The 17716-nt window shown below is 49.6% G+C and overlaps 1 protein-coding gene across 11 annotated transcripts in view; it reads right to left on the bottom strand.

Moving 5' to 3' along the window:
- DGLUCY (D-glutamate cyclase) overlaps positions 1-17716 on the bottom strand; it is a 172925-nt gene that overhangs the window by 108662 nt on the left and 46547 nt on the right. The window contains exon 1 of one of the 11 annotated variants that reach the window (XM_003832765.6): positions 2046-2294. The exons of 3 other annotated variants lie outside the window; for them this stretch is intronic. The gene's annotated coding sequence lies outside the window, so the exon portion shown is untranslated. Of the gene's footprint in view, positions 1-1334; positions 1708-1800; positions 2295-17716 lie in introns of those variants that run through there. 7 more of the 11 variants (XM_063596374.1, XM_008958197.4, XM_008958193.5 and 4 more) reach the window with 7 other exon arrangements.

The following is a 17716-nucleotide window of genomic DNA, read 5'->3' as shown; positions in this document are numbered from 1 at the left end:
AGACTTCATGGAGCTTCTGGAAGGATAAAACAAATTCAAGTCTGTTTATGAAATGCTTTGAAAGCTGTAAAGTGTGGCGTAAATGAAATATTGCCTTAAGGCAGGTTGGAAAATCCTTAAACCCAAAATAAGAAAATAAACTTTTTTTTTTTAATGCAAATACCCTCTGGCAACTTGGCAGATCGCCTGGAAAGGCTGAGAAATCTGTCAAGGAGAGGGTTGGTTTTGTGTATCTGCCATGCTCCACTGAAAAAGGGAGATATTAATTGAAATTAATTGAAAGAGCATATACCTGTGCACTTGGATGAGAATCATTATTATCAAACCAGAAGGAGCAGCAATCTGCATTGCCCACAGGAACCAGGCAGGTACAGAAGTTTTGGGGTGGGTCAAGGAATGCAAAGCTCAGTGCAGGAGAGGTGGGGACTTTGGCAAACCAGCAGTTCCAGCGCCAGCCGCCCTGCGGAAACGTGAGCCCATTCTTTCACAACGCGTGAAATTTTCCAAATTTCCAAGAGTCCTCACTCTTACAAATAAAACATGTCAGGGGCCACCAGTTGCCCTCCTGGGATCTAGCCCTCAGCTGGAAGTGACATCTGACTCTTTTAAGATGCTTCCTGGCTAGGTACGGTGGCTCACGCCTATAATCCCAGCACTTTCGGAGGCCAGGCCGGATGGATGGCTTGAGCTCAGCCTGGCTAACATGGCAGAACCCTGTCTCTGCTAAAACTACAAAAATTAGCCAGACCTGGTGGCATGTGCCTGTAGTCCCTGCTACTTGGGAGGCTGAGGCAGGAGAATAGCCTGAACCCAGGAGATGGAGGTTGCAGTGAGCTGAGATCACACCACTGCACTCCAGCCTGGGCGACACAGCAAGACTCCGTCTCAAAATGAAGGGGGGAAAAAAAGGTGCTTCCTCATAATTATGTACAAGCCACAGTTCAGCCTTCTTTCAGTTAACTCCACCCTGCCCTGCCCTTCCCACCCATCACCTCCTTCCCCTTCCTGCTTCCTCAGCTTCACTCCACCCCTCCAGCGAAGTCAGCTTTCCTTCTTCTTCCTACTCTCGGCCTCTCCTTTCCTTCTTTTTAGCTCATACTCAGTTACCTTTAAAGCACAAAGCAGCATTCCTCCCCTGCGTGCCAATCAATGCCAACATTCTTCCTGCCAACATAATCTCAACCTGCTGCCCTCCTCCAGCACTGGGATAATTTTTGCAATTTAGTGTGGTTCTCATGAAAGAAGGTGGGTTATAGCTAGCTCGATCTCCCGTAGTAAAAGAGGACAGAGGGGAAGTACAGATAATCCTAGAGAAGAGACCCCCGCAAAGTCACCTGGCTCTGCCTTTAGCCTTGGGTGGGTACACAGGTCCAAAGCACACCACTGCAGTCCCCTGTGCCATGTTGGTGTTGATGCTCCCAGAGGAGGCTGAGATGAGCTAACCAGTGGCCTGGAGAGAGACTTGGCGAGGATTTACAGAATTCTGCCTCCAGCCAACGCAGGGGTGATCAGCCTGGCCGCTACCTCACAGCCATCATTCACTCCTCAAAACAGGGAGGGACCTTTGGGCCCTGCAGGTATCCACGAAGCTCTGGCCTGTGTGCCTGCGGCAGCCCAGAACCCCTTCCCCAATTGCCACCTCGATTAGCTTTGTCACCTCATCCCCAGCAAGCCTGTGGCTCAAAGGCAGTTTCAGTTTTACTTTCTTTCCCTTCACGTGACCTGGGAGTTCTCAAGGGCAGTGACAAGGACTGAAAGGGCCTTGCAGGAGAGAGAACAGAGGAGAAACACTACCAATACCTGATATGTTCTGTCCTCAGGTGCTATCTGGCTTGAGCCAAGCCTTGACTTTTCAAGGAGAGGAACAGCTGGGCCTCAGTGGAGAATTTCAGGAATTTTCTGCCTTGCTCACTGGTTTTGCCCTGCCATTGTCCTGGGGTGGGCTCCCAGAATACCCTTGGGCTCCTTCGGTGGGGCGGGGCAAGGTGGATACTGCCTGGGGCGGAGGGAGGGACTGTGCTGTGCTCTGTTCCCTTCCGACTTACTGTTTGTTTGGGGCGTCTGGACGAGGGCTACAAACAGTTCCTCCCTTTGTTTCCACGGCCTTGCAGAATGTGTGCTTCCCTCAAAAGGGCATAAAGGCCCCCTTTCTTCTGCTCTCCTGCGCCATGGGGGGTTGTTCTGCAGGGCTCGGGTCTACAAGCTGGAGCCAGCCCCAAGCGCTGACTGTGGCAGCTTCATCCGCTCCCACAGCCTGAGCTCACGTGGCCCATGCAGCAGCGTGGTCTCCTCGGCAGCCAGCCCGCCCCAGTTCTTAAAGCTGCAGAGCTGCTGGCAGCTGGCTGGACCCTGCAAGCCCAGTTCTCCCTGCAAGAGTTAACCTGCTCTCCCCGGCTCAACAGAGGGGTAATTTTGAAAAATCCTGATGCCTGGGTGACAGACCCAGAAATGCAGATGTAATTGATCTAGCGGTGTATGGCCTGGGCACTAAGGATTTTTGAAATCCCTCAAGTGATTCCAATGTGCAGCCGATCTGGTGAATCGCCATCTGTGCTGTTCAAACTTCAGTGTGCACTGGGATCACTAGGGGATCCTGTGAAAGTGCAGGCTTGATCCAGAAGATCTGGGGTCAGGCAGAGATTCTGCATTTCTAAAAAGCTCCCACAAGATGCAGCTGCTGGTCCGTGGGCCACACTATGAATAGCAAGGGTGATGTTTTGAGCTTGGATCTGCATTCTGCCACCCACATTTAGAGGTCTTGGTAAGTTTTTAGGCCTGTTTCCTCCTCACTTATCTTGCTTGGCTGCTCTGACGATTGACTGAGATAATAAGCATTATGCACTAGAACAGTATCAGCACTTAGAAAGTGCTCAAAAGATAGTAACTATGACCATGATTTTCTCCTGATGTTTTTCTCCTGCTTCAAAGCCATCAGGACTTACCTTTGGACCCCATACAATTGACCCTTGGACAACGTGGAGCACTGAACCTCGTGCAGTCGAAAATTCATGTATAACTTTTGCTGTTGTTGTTATTTTGAGACAGAGTCTTGCTCTGTCACCCAGGCCGGAGTGCAGTGGCGCGATCTCCGCTCACTGCAACCTCTGCCTCCCAGGTTCGAGCGATTCTTCTGCCTCAGCCTCCCCAGTAGCTGGGACTACAGGTGTGCGCCACCACGCCCAGCTAATTTTTGTATTTTTAGTAGAGATGGGGTTTCACCATGCTGGCTGGGCTGGTCTCAAGCCCCTGCCCTTGTGATCCGCCTGCCTCAGCCTCCCAAAGTGCTGGGATTACAGGCATGAGCCATCGCACCTGGCCTATTTTTTTTTTTTTTAGATGGAGTCTCACTCTGTTGCCCAGGCTGGGAGCAGTGGTGCAATCTTGGCTCACTGCAATCTCCACCTCCTGGGTTCACGCCATTCTCCTGCCTCAGCCTCGTGAGTGCCACCACGCCTGGCTAATTTTTTGTATTTTTAGTAGAAACGGGGTTTCACCGTGTTAGCCAGGATGGTGTTGATCTCCTGACCTCCTGATCTGCCCGCCTCGGCCTCCCAAAGTGCTGGGATTACAGGTGTGAGCCACCGCTCCCGGCCTATCTTTTTTTAAATTTGTTCATTTTGGTTTTGGTTTTTTGTTTTTGCTTCTTTTTCTCTTTTGTTATCATGCATCTTGTTCTTTTTTTTTCTTTTTTTGGAAGTATTCAATAATGTTGGAATGAGTGAGTCAATGAATGAATAAATGAAAGGGTTAAAGTGAAAAGTGAAAGATCAATTTTATTATAGAATCAAAAACCCCATGTCATGCAGCCTCACCCACCCAGGGTGCCATCTCTGACCTGCTGGACCCTCAGGCAATGCTCTGTGAAGGTCCATAATGACCACAGCTACCCATCATGTGTGTTCTCCAGCCCCAGCTTTCCTGCAGAGCCCTGCTGTCTAAGTTGCTCTGTTTGGTGTCATGGTGTCATGTTTCCAGAGAATGAAATAGAATTAATCAAAAGGTAGTTGTTAAATTGAGGCCAGGCTCACAAAGGAGAGAGATCCCATCTGTTATGTTAAACTCTTTTTTTTTTTTTTTTCCCGAGACAGAGTTTCACTCTTGTTGCCCAGGCTGGAGTGTAATGGTGCGATGTTGGCTCACCGCAACCTTCGCCTCCTGGGTTCAACTGATTCTCCTGCCTCAGCCTCCCGAGTAGCTGAGATTACAGGCATGTGCCACCACACTCAGCTAATTTTGTATTTTTTTTTTTTTTAAAGTAGTAGAGATGGGGTTTCTCCATGTTGGTCAGGCTGGTCTCGAACTCCCGACCTCAGGTGATCCGCCTGCCTCAGCCTCCCCAAGTGCTGGGATTGCAGGCGTGAGCCACCGTGCCAGGCCATGTTAAGCTTTATTAGACAAGAGCCAAAAGGTGGAAACAACTTGTGTCTATCAACAGATGAGTAGGTAAACAACATGTGATACATACATACAGTGGAATACAATTCAGCCACAAAAAGGAATGAAATTCCTATACATGCTACAACATGGATGAAACTTGAAGGCTGTATGGTCTGAATGTCTGTATTCCTCCAAAATTCATACATTGACATTTGTATGTTGAGCCCTAATGATGGCATTGAGGCCCCAAAGAACTGCCTTGTTTCTTCCACCTTGTGAGGACACAGCCAGAAGTCACCATCTATGAATCAGAAAGTAGGCCCTCGCTAAGATCTGAGAGTGATAGCCTAGTAAGTTTTTAAAAATATAAATAAAGGCTGGGCACAGTGACTCATGCCTGTAATCCCAGTACTTTGGGAGGCCAAGGTGGCTGGATCACAAGGTCAGGAGATTGAAACCATCCTGGCCAGCATGGTGAAACCAGGTCTCTACTAAAAATACAAAAATCAGCTGGGTGTGGTAGTGTGCGCTTGTAATCCCAGCTACTTGGGAGGATGAGGCAGGAAAATCGCTTGAATCTGGAAGGCAGAGGTTGCAGTGAGCTGAGATGGTGCCACTGCACTCCAGCCTGGCCACGGAGTGAGACTCCATCTCAAAAAAAAAAAAATATATATATATATAGATAGATAGATAGATAGATAGATAGATAGATATAGATACACACACACACACACACACACACATATATATATATAAATAAAAAGAAAAGGGGCCCTTGCCAAACATATTATCTACTGGCACCTTAATCCTGGCCTTCTCAATCTCTAGAACAGTGAGAAATAAATTTCTGTTGTTTATAAGCCACCCTATTAATGGTATTTTGTTCTAGCAGCCTTAACAGACTGAGACAAAAACGTTAAGCCAACTGAAATCAGCCAGACACACAAAAAAATATTATACGATCTCACTTATATGAAGTACCTGGAGTTAGGCAAATTCATAGAGACAAAAGTAGAACAGCAGTTACCAAAGGCTGGCAGAAGGAGAACGAGGAGTTACTGAAATGAAGAAGTTCTGGAGATGGTTAGTGATGATGGTGGCATACCATTATGAATGTACTTAATGCCACCAAATTTTACACTTAAAAATGATTCAATTTTATGTTATGCATATTTTACTACAATGAAAAAACTTGATTAGAAACCCAAACTATTGGCCAGGCACAGTGGCTCACACCTGTAATCTCAAAACTTTGGGAGGTTGAGGCAGGCAGATTGCTTGAGGTCAGATCAGGAGTTCGAGACCAGCCTGGCCAACATGGAGTACCCTTGTCTCTACTAAAAATACAAAAATTATCTGGGCATGGTGGCGGGCGCCTGTAGTCCCAGCTACCAGGGAGGCTGAGGCATGAGAATCTCCCGAACCCTAGAGGCGGAGGTTGCAGTGAACTGAGATTGCACCACTGCACTCAAGCCTGGGTGACAGAGCGAGACTGTCTCCAAAAAAAAAAAAAAGAAAGAAAGAAAAAGAAACCAAGCAGAGCTTGGAGGATTCCTTGACACCAAGCAGGGCTTGCAACATGCCCTAGCTTTTCCTTTTCCATTTTTTCTTAAGGCTTAAAGATGAGATGCAGAGCCTCAGAAGGTTAAACTGTGTGTATGGCCAGAGGTGCAAGGAATGTCAAATATTAATATTTACAGTTGGTTTCTTCAGTGGGTGAGATCCAGGCAAAATTGCTCAGGAAGAGAAATATTACAATATTCAGCTGGTGTCACAGTGTGCTTGGGAAGAGAAGCAATTGCTTGTGTCAAAAGAATGTAGAAGTATAATCAAGCTATTGTTTGCAATTGCTTAGCTGAAATGAGGCCCCCTCCAGGGGAAAAAAAGAAAAGAAATTAAACCTAGGTAACTATTGTATGCCAAGTAATCGTAGCTATTTAAAAGTTCAAAAAGAGAAGGCAATTGAAGGGATTCAGTGAGCCAACAGAAACAGGAACTCAAGATGTTTTTCCCAGAGAGGTTCCTCAACCTGAATTAGATATGAAAGCCTCCAGACATGGTCGGCTCTGACAATGGGGAATATTATGGACTGAATGTTTATATCCCCTCCAAATTCCTGTGTTGAAGCTCTAACCCACAATGTGATGGGTTCTGGAGATGGGTTTTTGGGAGGTAGTTAGGGTTACATGAGCTCATGAGCGTGAGGCCCTGGTCTGATGGGATCAGTACCTTTAGAGACCCCAGAGAGCTTCCTTTCTCTCTTTCTCTGCCCTGTGAGCACACAGTGATAAGGTGGCCATCTGGGAGCCAGGAAGAGGAACCTCATCAGAACCCAACCACCATATGTTCTGACCCACTTCTGCCTCAGGGAATTACCGCCGTGTTCCCTGCAGCCTGTAGCCACTAACTACCGCTGATGAAAATGTTGATCTAGGACCAAAGCCTGGGGCAGGGAGGGTTTCCTGTGACCTTTCTCATAAATCATACTGTCTTCATGGTGCCTGGTGGCACCCAGCCAGCCACTCTCCTCCACAGTGCCAGGCCCTCACTACCTTTCTTGAAAGGTGAAGCAACTTGTCCCCAGTCCTAGGAACACAGCAGCTCTTGAGTCCACGCTGCTGTTGGAGCAGAGGAAAGTCATGGCGCCTGTTGGAATGGAGCCCACCCAACAGGGAGTCTCCAGAAGCACAACTAGGCTTCAGTGCAAGGGTTCCAGGGTTTGCAGAGTTTTCAAAAGTATATCTCTCAGCCACAAATAATACCATTGTCACGGCAGCACTTCCTGTTTTGCAAAAATCAGTCATAATAAAAACAGAAAGAGGCACGAGGCCCGCATTCATTGTGTCTTTTCAGTTGTTTGGGAAATGATGAATTCTGGGGGTGGTTTAGAGACAGGCAAAGACCCATGAAAGGCAAGGAGCAGCCAGCTTTTCTTCCCACACCTCCTGTTCCTATACCATGGGCCTGGGGCATCACAATCCATTTCCTGACAGGTCCTTGCTCTCCGGTCCCTTTCTTCATCCTCCACACTGCTTCTAGACCAATCGTCCCCAATATTTTGGTTACATCATTTATTTGCTCAAGATCCTTCAAGGGGCTGGGAACGGTGGCTCATGCCTGTAATCCCAGCACTTTGGGAAGCCGAGGTGGGTAGATCCCCTGAGGTTGAGAAACCTTAGAAAAATATAGCCATTAAAATAGAAAAACACTTTAGAAAAACAAGCCAGAAAAACATTTACCAGATGAACAGTACCCCACCCGGGTGTGTCAACAGATGGACAGGGGTCCGGGTCCAGGTGTGGCTATCAGGGACACCAGATGTCCAGGGTAGTGTCCCCTACATTCCCAGAACCAAAGTAGAAAAACATTTCCAGGAAATACCCCTTCCCGCCTGTGAGCCCCCTGACCAACCAGTGTAGGACAGCTGGCTCAGGCCATAATTAGAAACCAATCAGTTGCTTCCAAACCTCACGCCTTGAACCTTTTCAAATGTGTGAACCAATCAACTTATTGTACCCCACCCTGTTTGAATTTGTAACCTCCCCCTGTGTGACTTTGTGGTTTTTGCCTTTATAAGCAGTGTGCAACAGCCGCTCGGGGTCTCTTGGCCTCTTGTGCTGGAGACCCTAGCACGCTAGCAATAAAGAGTCTCTCTTTGCTGTGACCTCCGTGTCGAGTGGTCTCTCGCGGCGGCCCCTCTCGAACTTAGAATCTTGAGCAAGGTTCCAACATTTGGGGGCTCGTCCGGGATTGGTCGCCGCCTGACGACCCCCGACCCGCACGGCGAAGACCCACTCGGCCCGGGCCATCGACGGACGACCAGGCACCTTCAGGTACTTTCGTTTTGTTTTGTTCGTCTTGCTTGTCTGTTTGAGTTGCCGGCTAATTTGGTTGAGTACTCAGTCTGAATAAGTGTGGAAGAGGAGCAGACGTGCTCGGCACCTTCCCACTTGCACCCCGGGGGACGCCCTGGTGGTTGTCTGGAGGAGAATTGACGACCCCGTCAATCTCCTCGCCTCTGTAGGCAGGTTCTTCCTGCCATCTGAATCCGTAGACCGCCCTGGCGGTCGTCTGGAAGAAAACTGACGATTCCGTCAGTCTCCTCGCCTCTGTAGGCTGGTTTTCCTGGCCATCTGAATCCTTCGTGGAACTGTGGCGCCGATCTTTGGCCGCGCGGCTTCTGTGTGTGTGTATACTCGTTAGTTTTCCTGCTGTCTTATTTGTGTGTGTGTTAGAAATTAAGGACACGACTATGGGACAGACTCTGACGACTCCCCTATCTTTGACTCTTGCTCACTTTCCTGACGTAAGGGCGCGAGCCCGCAATCTCTCTGTGGAAATTCGCAGAGGGCGATGGCAAGCCATTTGCTCCTCTGAGTGGCCCACTCTCGGCGTGGGATGGGCCCGCGGCAGGACCTTTGACCTTTCGATTATCTTGCAGGTTAAAACAAAAGTGATGGACCCAGGGCCCAGCGGCCACCCTGACCAGGTGGCCTATATCCTCACCTAGGAAGACCTGGTTCGGTACCCACCCTCATGGGTGAAGCCCTTCCTCCCCTCGGCTTCCCCCTCCCAGTCGACCCTCCTCGCCGTGAAAACCCCCCGAAACCAGACCCCGGTCCCTTTAAAGCCTGTCCTCCTGGATAAGAGTCAGAAGGATCTCCTCCTCCTAGACCCTCTCCCTCCTCCGCCTCTCAATCCCCTCCTTAATCCCCCTCCTTACTCCACCCCTTCGGCACCACCCCTTTCTCCTTCCACCCCTTCGACCCCTTCCACCTCCTTGTATCCAACTCTTTCCCCAACCTCTCCTTCCACCCCCTCTCTGACCCCAATCCCCACGCCGGCACCACCTGACCTCACCCCTCAGACCCCTCCTCCGACACCCCGCCTCCGCTTACGGCGGGCCAAGGACCCTGGTGACCAGTCCACCTGGCAGGCCTCGCTTTTTCCCCTCCGCACCGTGAATCGCACGGTCCAGTATTGGCCCTTCTCGGCCTCAGATCTCTACAATTGGAAGACCCATAACCCTTCTTTCTCCCAAGATCCGCAGGCCCTGACCGCTCTAATAGAATCTATCCTCCTCACTCACCAACCCACCTGGGATGACTGTCAACAGCTCTTGCAGGTTCTTCTGACCACAGAAGAAAGGCAGCGAGTCCTCCTCGAGGCCCGGAAACATGTACCAGGGCCAGGAGGACTCCCGACCCAGCTCCCCAACGAAATAGATGAGGGATTTCCCCTCACCCGCCCGGATTGGGACTATGAAACAGCATCAGGTAGGGAGAGTCTCCGAATCTATCGCCAGGCTCTGTTGGCAGGTCTCAAAGAGGCCAGAAAGCGCCCCACCAATTTGGCCAAGGTAAGAACTATTACTCAGGAGAAGAATGAAAGCCCGGCGGCATTCATGGAGAGGCTCCTAGAAAGGTTTCGAATGTACACTCCATTCGATCCAGAAGCCCCGGAGCACAAGGCCACCGTGGCTATGTCATTCATAGATCAGGCAGCACTAGACATAAAGAGCAAGCTCCAGAGATTGGACGGGATTCAGACTTATAGGCTGCAAGAACTAGTTAGAGAAGCAGAGAAAGTTTATAACAAAAGAGAAACTACTGAGGAAAAAGAAGCTAGGCTAACAAAGGAACAGGAGGAACAAGAAGATCGAAGAGATCGTAAAAAAGATAGACATTTGACTAAAATCCTGGCGGCAGTGGTGACAGGGAAAGGGCCTAGGAGAGAGCCAGGGAGAGAGGGAAGAGAGCGAAGGCGCCCGAAGGTGGATAAGGACCAATGTGCCTACTGCAAAGAACGAGGACATTAGGTCAAAGACTGTCCTAAACGTCCTAAGGACCGGAAGAAACCCACCCCGGTCCTGACCCTGGGAGAGGACAGCGATTAGAGGCGTCAAGGCTCCGAAGCCCCCCCCGAGCCCCGGATAACCCTTTCTGTAGGGGGGCGCCCCACCACCTTTCTAGTAGACACCGGGGCCCAACATTCAGTTTTGACAACAGCAGACGGGCCCCTTTCATCCCGCACCTCTTAGGTCCAAGGAGCAACAGGAAGAAAGCTGCACAAGTGGACCACCCACCGAACAGTAAACCTTGGAAAAGGTATGGTGACTCATTCTTTCTTAGTAGTACCTGAATGCCCCTATCCCCTTCTAGGACAGGATCTGTTGACCAAGCTCGGAGCCCAGATACACTTCTCGGAAAGAGGGGCCCAGGTAATGGATGAGGATAGTCAGCCTATCCAGATTTTGACTGTGTCCTTGCAAGATAAGTATCAGCTCTTTGAGACCCCTATCCTCAGCAGCCCTTCTGATAATTGGCTACAAGAATTTCCCCAAGCTTGGGCAGAGACAGGGGGACTTGGACTGGCAAAATTTCAGGCTCCAATTATAGTTGACCTCAAACCCACCGCGGTGCCCGTGTCTATTAGGCAATACCCCATGAGCCGAGAAGCCCGTATAGGCATCCAGCAGCATATTAATAAATTTCTAGAATTAAGAGTCTTGCGGCCATGTCGCTCACCTTGGAACACGCCACTCCTTCCAGTAAAGAAACCTAGGACCCAAGATTATAGGCCCGTCCAAGACTTAAGGGAGATTAATAAGAGGACTATGGACATACATCCCACAGTCCCCAACCCTTACAACCTGCTCAGCTCCTTGAGACCAGATCACAACTAGTATACAGTGCTAGACCTAAAAGATGCATTCTTTTGCTTGCCTGTGGCTCCCCAAAGCCAAGAGCTTTTTGCCTTTGAATGGAGAGACCCTGAGAAAGGAATCTCAGGCCAGCTAACTTGGACTCGGCTTCCCCAAGGGTTCAAGAATTCCCCTACCCTCTTTGAGGAGGCCCTTCACCGAGACTTGACTGACTTTCGCACCCAGCACCCAGATTTGACTCTGCTCCAGTATGTAGATGACCTCCTCTTGGCCGCCCCCACTAAAAAAGCCTGTCTACAAGGCACCAGGCACCTGCTCCAGGAGCTCGGAGACAAAGGATACCGAGCATCTGCCAAGAAAGCACAAATCTGCCAGACTAAGGTAACCTACTTAAAGTACATCTTAAGTGAAGGAAAAAGATGGCTCACTCCTGGGCGGATAAAGACAGTAGCCCGCATTCCGCCACCCCGGAACCCCAAGGAGGTGCGTAAGTTTCTGAGGACTGCCAGGTTCTGCCGCCTGTGGATACCCGGTTTTGCTAAGTTGGCAGCCCCCCTTTATGCCCTCACCAAAGGGAGAAACCCCTTTATCTGGCTGGAGGAACACCAACAGGCCTTCGAAGCTCTGAAGAAGGCACTCCTCTCTGCCCCAGCCCTCGGGCTACCTGACACATCCAAGCCTTTTACCCTCTTTGTAGATGAGAGAAGAAGGATAGCCAAGAGGGTCCTAACCCAAAAACTAGGGCCATGGAAGAGACCAGTAGCCTACCTGTCTAAGAAACTGGACCCTGTGGCGGCTGGATGGCCTCCTTGCCTCCGCATCATGGCAGCCACCGCTATGCTAGTCAAAGACTCTGCTAAGTTAACCCTTGGGCAACCACTGACTGTCATTACCCCGCACGCCTTGGAGGCCATAGTGCGGCAGCCCCCGGACCGTTGGATCACCAACACCCGCCTGACCCACTACCAAGCCCTCCTGCTGGACGCGGACCGCGTCAGCTTTGGCCCTCCAGTCACTCTGAATCCTGCCACCTTGCTACCTGTACCGGAAGACCCGCTAAGTCCCCACGACTGTCGACAAGTGCTGGCGGAGACCCACAGGACTCGAGAAGACCTCCAGGACTACGAACTCCCAGACACGGACCACACTTAGTACACAGACGGTAGCAGCTTCATAGACGCAGGTACCCGGAGGGCGGGGGCGGCGGTAGTGGATAGACATGCTACGATATAGGTGCAGGCACTGCCTCCCGGAACTTCTGCTCAAAAGGCTGAGCTAATTGCTCTAACAAAGGCCTTAGAGCTATCGCAGGGGAAGAAGGCTAACATCTACACAGACAGTCGGTATGCCTTTGCCACAGCCCACACTCATAGGAGCATTTACGAGAGGCGAGGTCTCCTAACATCCGAAAAGAAAGAAATCAAGAACAAGGCTGAAATAATCGCCTTATTAAAGGCCCTCTTCCTCCCTAAGAAGGTGGCCATAATTCATTGTCCTGGACATCAAAAAGGACATGACCCTGTCGCCCAAGGTAACAGGCAAGCTGACCAAGCAGCCAAGCAGGCTGCTAGAGTAAAGACGTTGACATTAGTTTCAGAAACCAGCAAGGCTGACCAGATGCCCCCTCCCACAAGCTATACCTATACACCAGAGGACCAGAAAGAGGCAGTAGCCTTAGGAGCCACAAAGAACCAAAAGACTAAAAATTAAGAAAAAGACAGGAAGACAGTCCTCCCACAAAAAGAGGCCATGGCCATGCTGCAACAGATGCACGCTTGGACACATTTAAGTAGCAAGAAACTGAGACTGCTCATTGAAAAGACTGACTTCTTAATCCCCAGGGTTGGTACCCTTCTGGAGCAAGTGACGCTCGCTTGCAAGGCCTGTCAGCAAGTAAACGCCGAGGCCACGCGAGTCCCGGCAGGGATAAGGGCACAGGGCAACCGCCCTAGGACCTATTAGGAAGTGGACTTCACTGAAGTAAAGCCTCACTGTGGAGGATATAAATATTTATTAGTATTTGTAGACACATTTTCAGGATAAGTAGAAGCCTTCCCCACCCGGCAAGAAACGGCCCACACAGTGGCCAAGAAAATATTAGAAGAAATTTTCCCCAGGTTCGGACTCCCCAAGGTAATCGGGTCAGACAATAGGCCAGCCTTCGTCTCCCAGGTAAGTCAAGGACTTGCCAGGATACTGGGGATTAATTAGAAACTTCATTGTGCTTATAGACCCCAGAGTTCAGGACAAGTAGAAAAGATGAATAGAACTATTAAAAAGACCTTAACAAAATTGACCTTAGAGACTGACTTAAAAGATTGGAGACGTCTCCTGTCCCTAGCTCTTTTGAGAGCCCGAAATACACCTAATCGCTTTAGGCTCACCCCTTATGAAATCCTCTACGGAGGACCACCTCCCTTGTCAACCTTACTTGATTCTTACTCCCCCTCTGACCTTAAGACTGACTTGCAGGCTCGCCTGAAAAGACTGCAGGCAGTGCAAGCCCAAATTTAGACTCCTCTGGCAGAACTGTACCAGCCTGAACACTCACAGACCAGTCACCCTTTCCAAGTAGGAGACTCCGTCTATGTCAGACGACATCGCTCCCAAGGACTAGAACCCCGGTGGAAGAGACCATACATCGTCCTCCTCACCACACCCACTGCTGTGAAAGTTGACGAGGTCGCCGCCTGGATCCACGCATCCCACGTGAAAGCAGCTCCGGAGGTGTCCGGACCAGCGTCGCCTGAGAGATGGAGACTTCGTCGCTCCGGGGACCCCCTCAAGATAAGACTCTCTCGCGTCTAACCCTTTGCCTATTGTTAGCCCTTTTCCTTCCCTGTGTTACCGGGGGCAGCAACCCCCATCAGCCCTATCAATTGACTTGGCAAATAACTAATTTTAAAACCCATGAAGTCCTCAACAAGACTTCACATGTAGCCCCTTTGAATACCTGGTTCCCTGACTTGTACTTTAATCTTGACAAAATAGCCATGATAAATAAGATAGAGGGCGGTGAGTGGAGAAAGCAAGCAAGAAGGATCTCCCTAAGTAGAAACAGGTTTTATGTTTGCCCTGGATTTCGGACAGGACCCATGAAAAAGACCTGTGGTGAAATTATGTCCCTATATTGTGCCAGTTGGTCTTGTGTAACATCTAATGATGGAGAATGGAAATAGAAAACCCAGCCCTAGTATGTAACTATGTCCTATGTCCAGCCCTGTACCAGGACCCGGTACTCAGCCACCTGTAATTTAATCCGTGTCAAATTTAAGAAGGCCAGGAAAACTGACCCCCGCTGGACAACTGGACTAATTTGAGGCCTAAATTTATACCAATCACCGCCATTTAGACTCCCTATCCAAATCAGGCTATTAGCTAACCCGATCTCAGTCAAGGAGGCAGCCGCGGTCCCAGTAAGGCCAAACCCGGTTCTAACAAGGAGAGCACCTTCTCAGTCAAGGAGCCGGCAAAAAGTCCCGACCGCCGGTGCTCAGTCTCCTCCAGGAGCGCCAAACCCAGCATCTTCTCAGTCAAGTAACCCACCTTCCCAGACAGAAAACCCAGTTCTAACAAGGAAGGCGCCTCCTCAGTCAGGTTCCCCATCTCCCCCACCATCCAAATCCCCATTGGCGCTCCCGGAGACCACCCGCATGCCTCCGGACCCAGAAACAAGCAATAGATTCCTCAACCTCATCAGAGGCGCTTACCTCGCCCTGAATCAGACAAGGCCTGAATCCACCACCTCCTGCTGGCTCTGCCTGGCCTCGAGCCCCCCTTACTATGAAAGTATTGCCTCTATTAGTAATTTTACTAACTCCACTAGTCATTCTAAGTGTGCATAAGAACAGCACAAGAAACTTACCCTAGCAGAAGTGTCAAGGTCAGGAACCTGTATAAGCCAGGTGCCCCCCAGTCACCAACATCTCTGTAATAGAACCCTGGCAGTACCCAGAACTGGTCACTATCTAATACCCTCTAGGCCAGACTGGTAGGCTTGCAACACCGGACTCACCCCTTGTGTGTCCACGGCTGTCTTCAACAACAGTGAAGACTATTGTATATTAGTACAAGTTGTGCCTCGAGTTTATTATCAAACTGCAGTCTTTTGAATCCCAGTTTGAGCAGAAATCCCTCACTAGAATGAGGAAAGAACCTGTTTCCCTCACCCTCGCTGTTATGCTAGGATTAGGAGTAGCGGCTAAGGTCAGGACAAGAACCGCGGCACTAGTAAGTGGCAGCTACCACCTGCAGCAACTCAAGGCAGCTGTAGATGAAGACCTCAAGGCCATAGAACACTCTATTACTAAACTTGAATAATCACTAACCTCCCTGTCTGAAGTAGTACTCCAAAATCGACGAGGACTGGACATAATTTTTCTGAAAGAAGGCGGACTCTGTGCGGCCCTTAAAGAACAGTGTTGCTTTTATGCCGATCATTCTGGAGTAGTTAAAGACTCTATGGCAAAACTTAGAAAAAGACTAGATGATAGACAAAAAGAAAGAGAATCCCAACAAAACTAGTTTGAAGCTTAGTAGTATAACCAATCCCCCTGGTTTAGTACTCTCATCTCCACTATCCTAAGGCCCCTGATTCTGCTTGTGCTTGTTTTGACTTTCGGGCCCTGCATTTTTAGCCATGTAGTTAACCTAATTAAAGATAGATTGAACTTAGTGCATGCTATGTACCTGACCCAGCAATACCAGGCAATTAAGACTGACGAAGAGACTCAAGATTGAGCCTCTAAGTTACAAAAAGAGGAGGGAATGAGAAACCTTAGAAAAATATAGCCATTAAAATAGAAAAACACTTTAGAAAAACAAGCCAGAAAAACATTTACCAGATGAACAGTACCCCACCCGGGTGTGTCAACAGATGGACAGGGGTCCGGGTCCAGGTGTGGCTATCAAGGACACCAGATGTCCAGGGTAGTGTCCCCTACATTCCCAGAACCAAAGTAGAAAAACATTTCCAGGAAATACCCCTTCCCGCCTGTGAGCCCCCTGACCAACCAGTGTAAGACAGCTGGCTCAGGCCATAATTAGAAACCAATCAGTTGCTTCCAAACCTCACGCCTTGAACCTTTTCAAATGTGTGAACCAATCAACTTATTGTACCCCACCCTGTTTGAATTTGTAACCTCCCCCTGTGTGACTTTGTGGTTTTTGCCTTTATAAGCAGTGTGCAACAGCCGCTCGAGGTCTCTCGGCCTCTTGTGCTGGAGACCCTAGCGCGCTAGCAATAAAAAGTGTCTCTTTGCTGTGACCTCCGTGTCGAGTAGTCTCTCGCGGCGGCCCCTCTCGAACTTAGAATCTTGAGCAAGGTTCCAACAAGGTCAGGAGTTCAAGACCAGTCTGGCCAACATGGTGAAACCTCATCTCTACTGAAAATACAAAAATTAGCAGAGCATGGTGGCACATGCCTGTAGTCCCAACTACTAGGGAGGCTGAGGCAGGAGGATGCCTTGAACCTGAGATGTGAAGTTGCAGTGAGCCAAGATCATGCCACTGCACTCCAGCCTGGGCGACAGAGCAAATCTCTGTCTCTCTCTCTCTCTCTCTCTCTCTCTCTCTCTCACACACACACACACACACACACACACAAATTCTTCAAGGGCCTTTCCAGTGACCAAAGAGTCAAGTCTAAAGACTTAGACGGCCCTCCTCTAGGGACTGTGAACTTACTGACACAGACTCTGCTCCAAGGGCTGAAACTAGGGTGAAACTAGTGCAAAGTTTAAGAGAGCACCAAAGAACTCAGTAACCAATATGAGTGCTAATTTTTTTAAAATCAAAGTTACCACAAAAATTCCACGATGAACCCAATACCAAAATTTTAAACCAGGACAGGGACTGACCCTACACTTGTACGCTCGACTCCCACCTGGCCCTATTGCTTCCTCACTGAGCTGATCAGCCAGTCGACTCCTTGTTTCCAGAACCACGAAGACACTTCCAACTGCACACATTTGCTCCTACTGCCTTCTCCCCCGGCACCCCACAGAAGACCAACCCCGCTCCTCTGCTCACCAGAGCCTTTTTCTCTTCCTGCTCTCATCTGCGTCACAAACCCTTCCCTTTGCTCTCGGTTCTCTGAGCTCCTCTCATTCTTATTGCCTTTCAAGGGCTTCAGGCTTCCTTGGCAGCAGCACCTGGCAAGCACAAAGCTCACTCCCTGATCTCCACATCTTTGCTCCAAGGCCGCATCCTCAGTGAGGCCTGGCCTGGCACCCTCCATAAAGTAGCTCCCTGTCTCGTGTCTCCCACCCCCGCCAGCTCCTCATCCCTCTGGACCTGCTTTAGTTTTCACAGCACTTATCGCCATCTGATATACCATTCCATTGTTTTCTCTCTAGCTATTCTCCGTCTCCCTGCGCTGGAATCTAAGCTTCACAAGAGCAGGTCTTCATGTCTGCCTGTTCATGGCTGAGTTCCAGAGCTTCCAACAGAGCCTGACACATGGCATAGAGTCAGTAAACATGTGTCAAACAGAATCTCTTCACACTCACTCTTAGCTGCAATCTCAATATATCAAGCAGATAAATGAAGGGTTTTTATTTTTTTATTTTTTGGGGGGATGGAGTCTTGCTCTGTTGCCCAGGCTGGAGTGCAGTGGCGCGATCTCAGCTCACTGCAACCTCTGCCTCCTGGGTTCAAGCGATTCTCCTGCCTCAG

The sequence above is a fragment of the Pan paniscus genome, chromosome 15 (genome assembly GCF_029289425.2).
Source record: "Pan paniscus chromosome 15, NHGRI_mPanPan1-v2.0_pri, whole genome shotgun sequence".
Lineage (NCBI taxonomy): Eukaryota > Metazoa > Chordata > Mammalia > Primates > Hominidae > Pan > Pan paniscus.
This window is presented reverse-complemented; position numbering and strand designations above follow the sequence as displayed.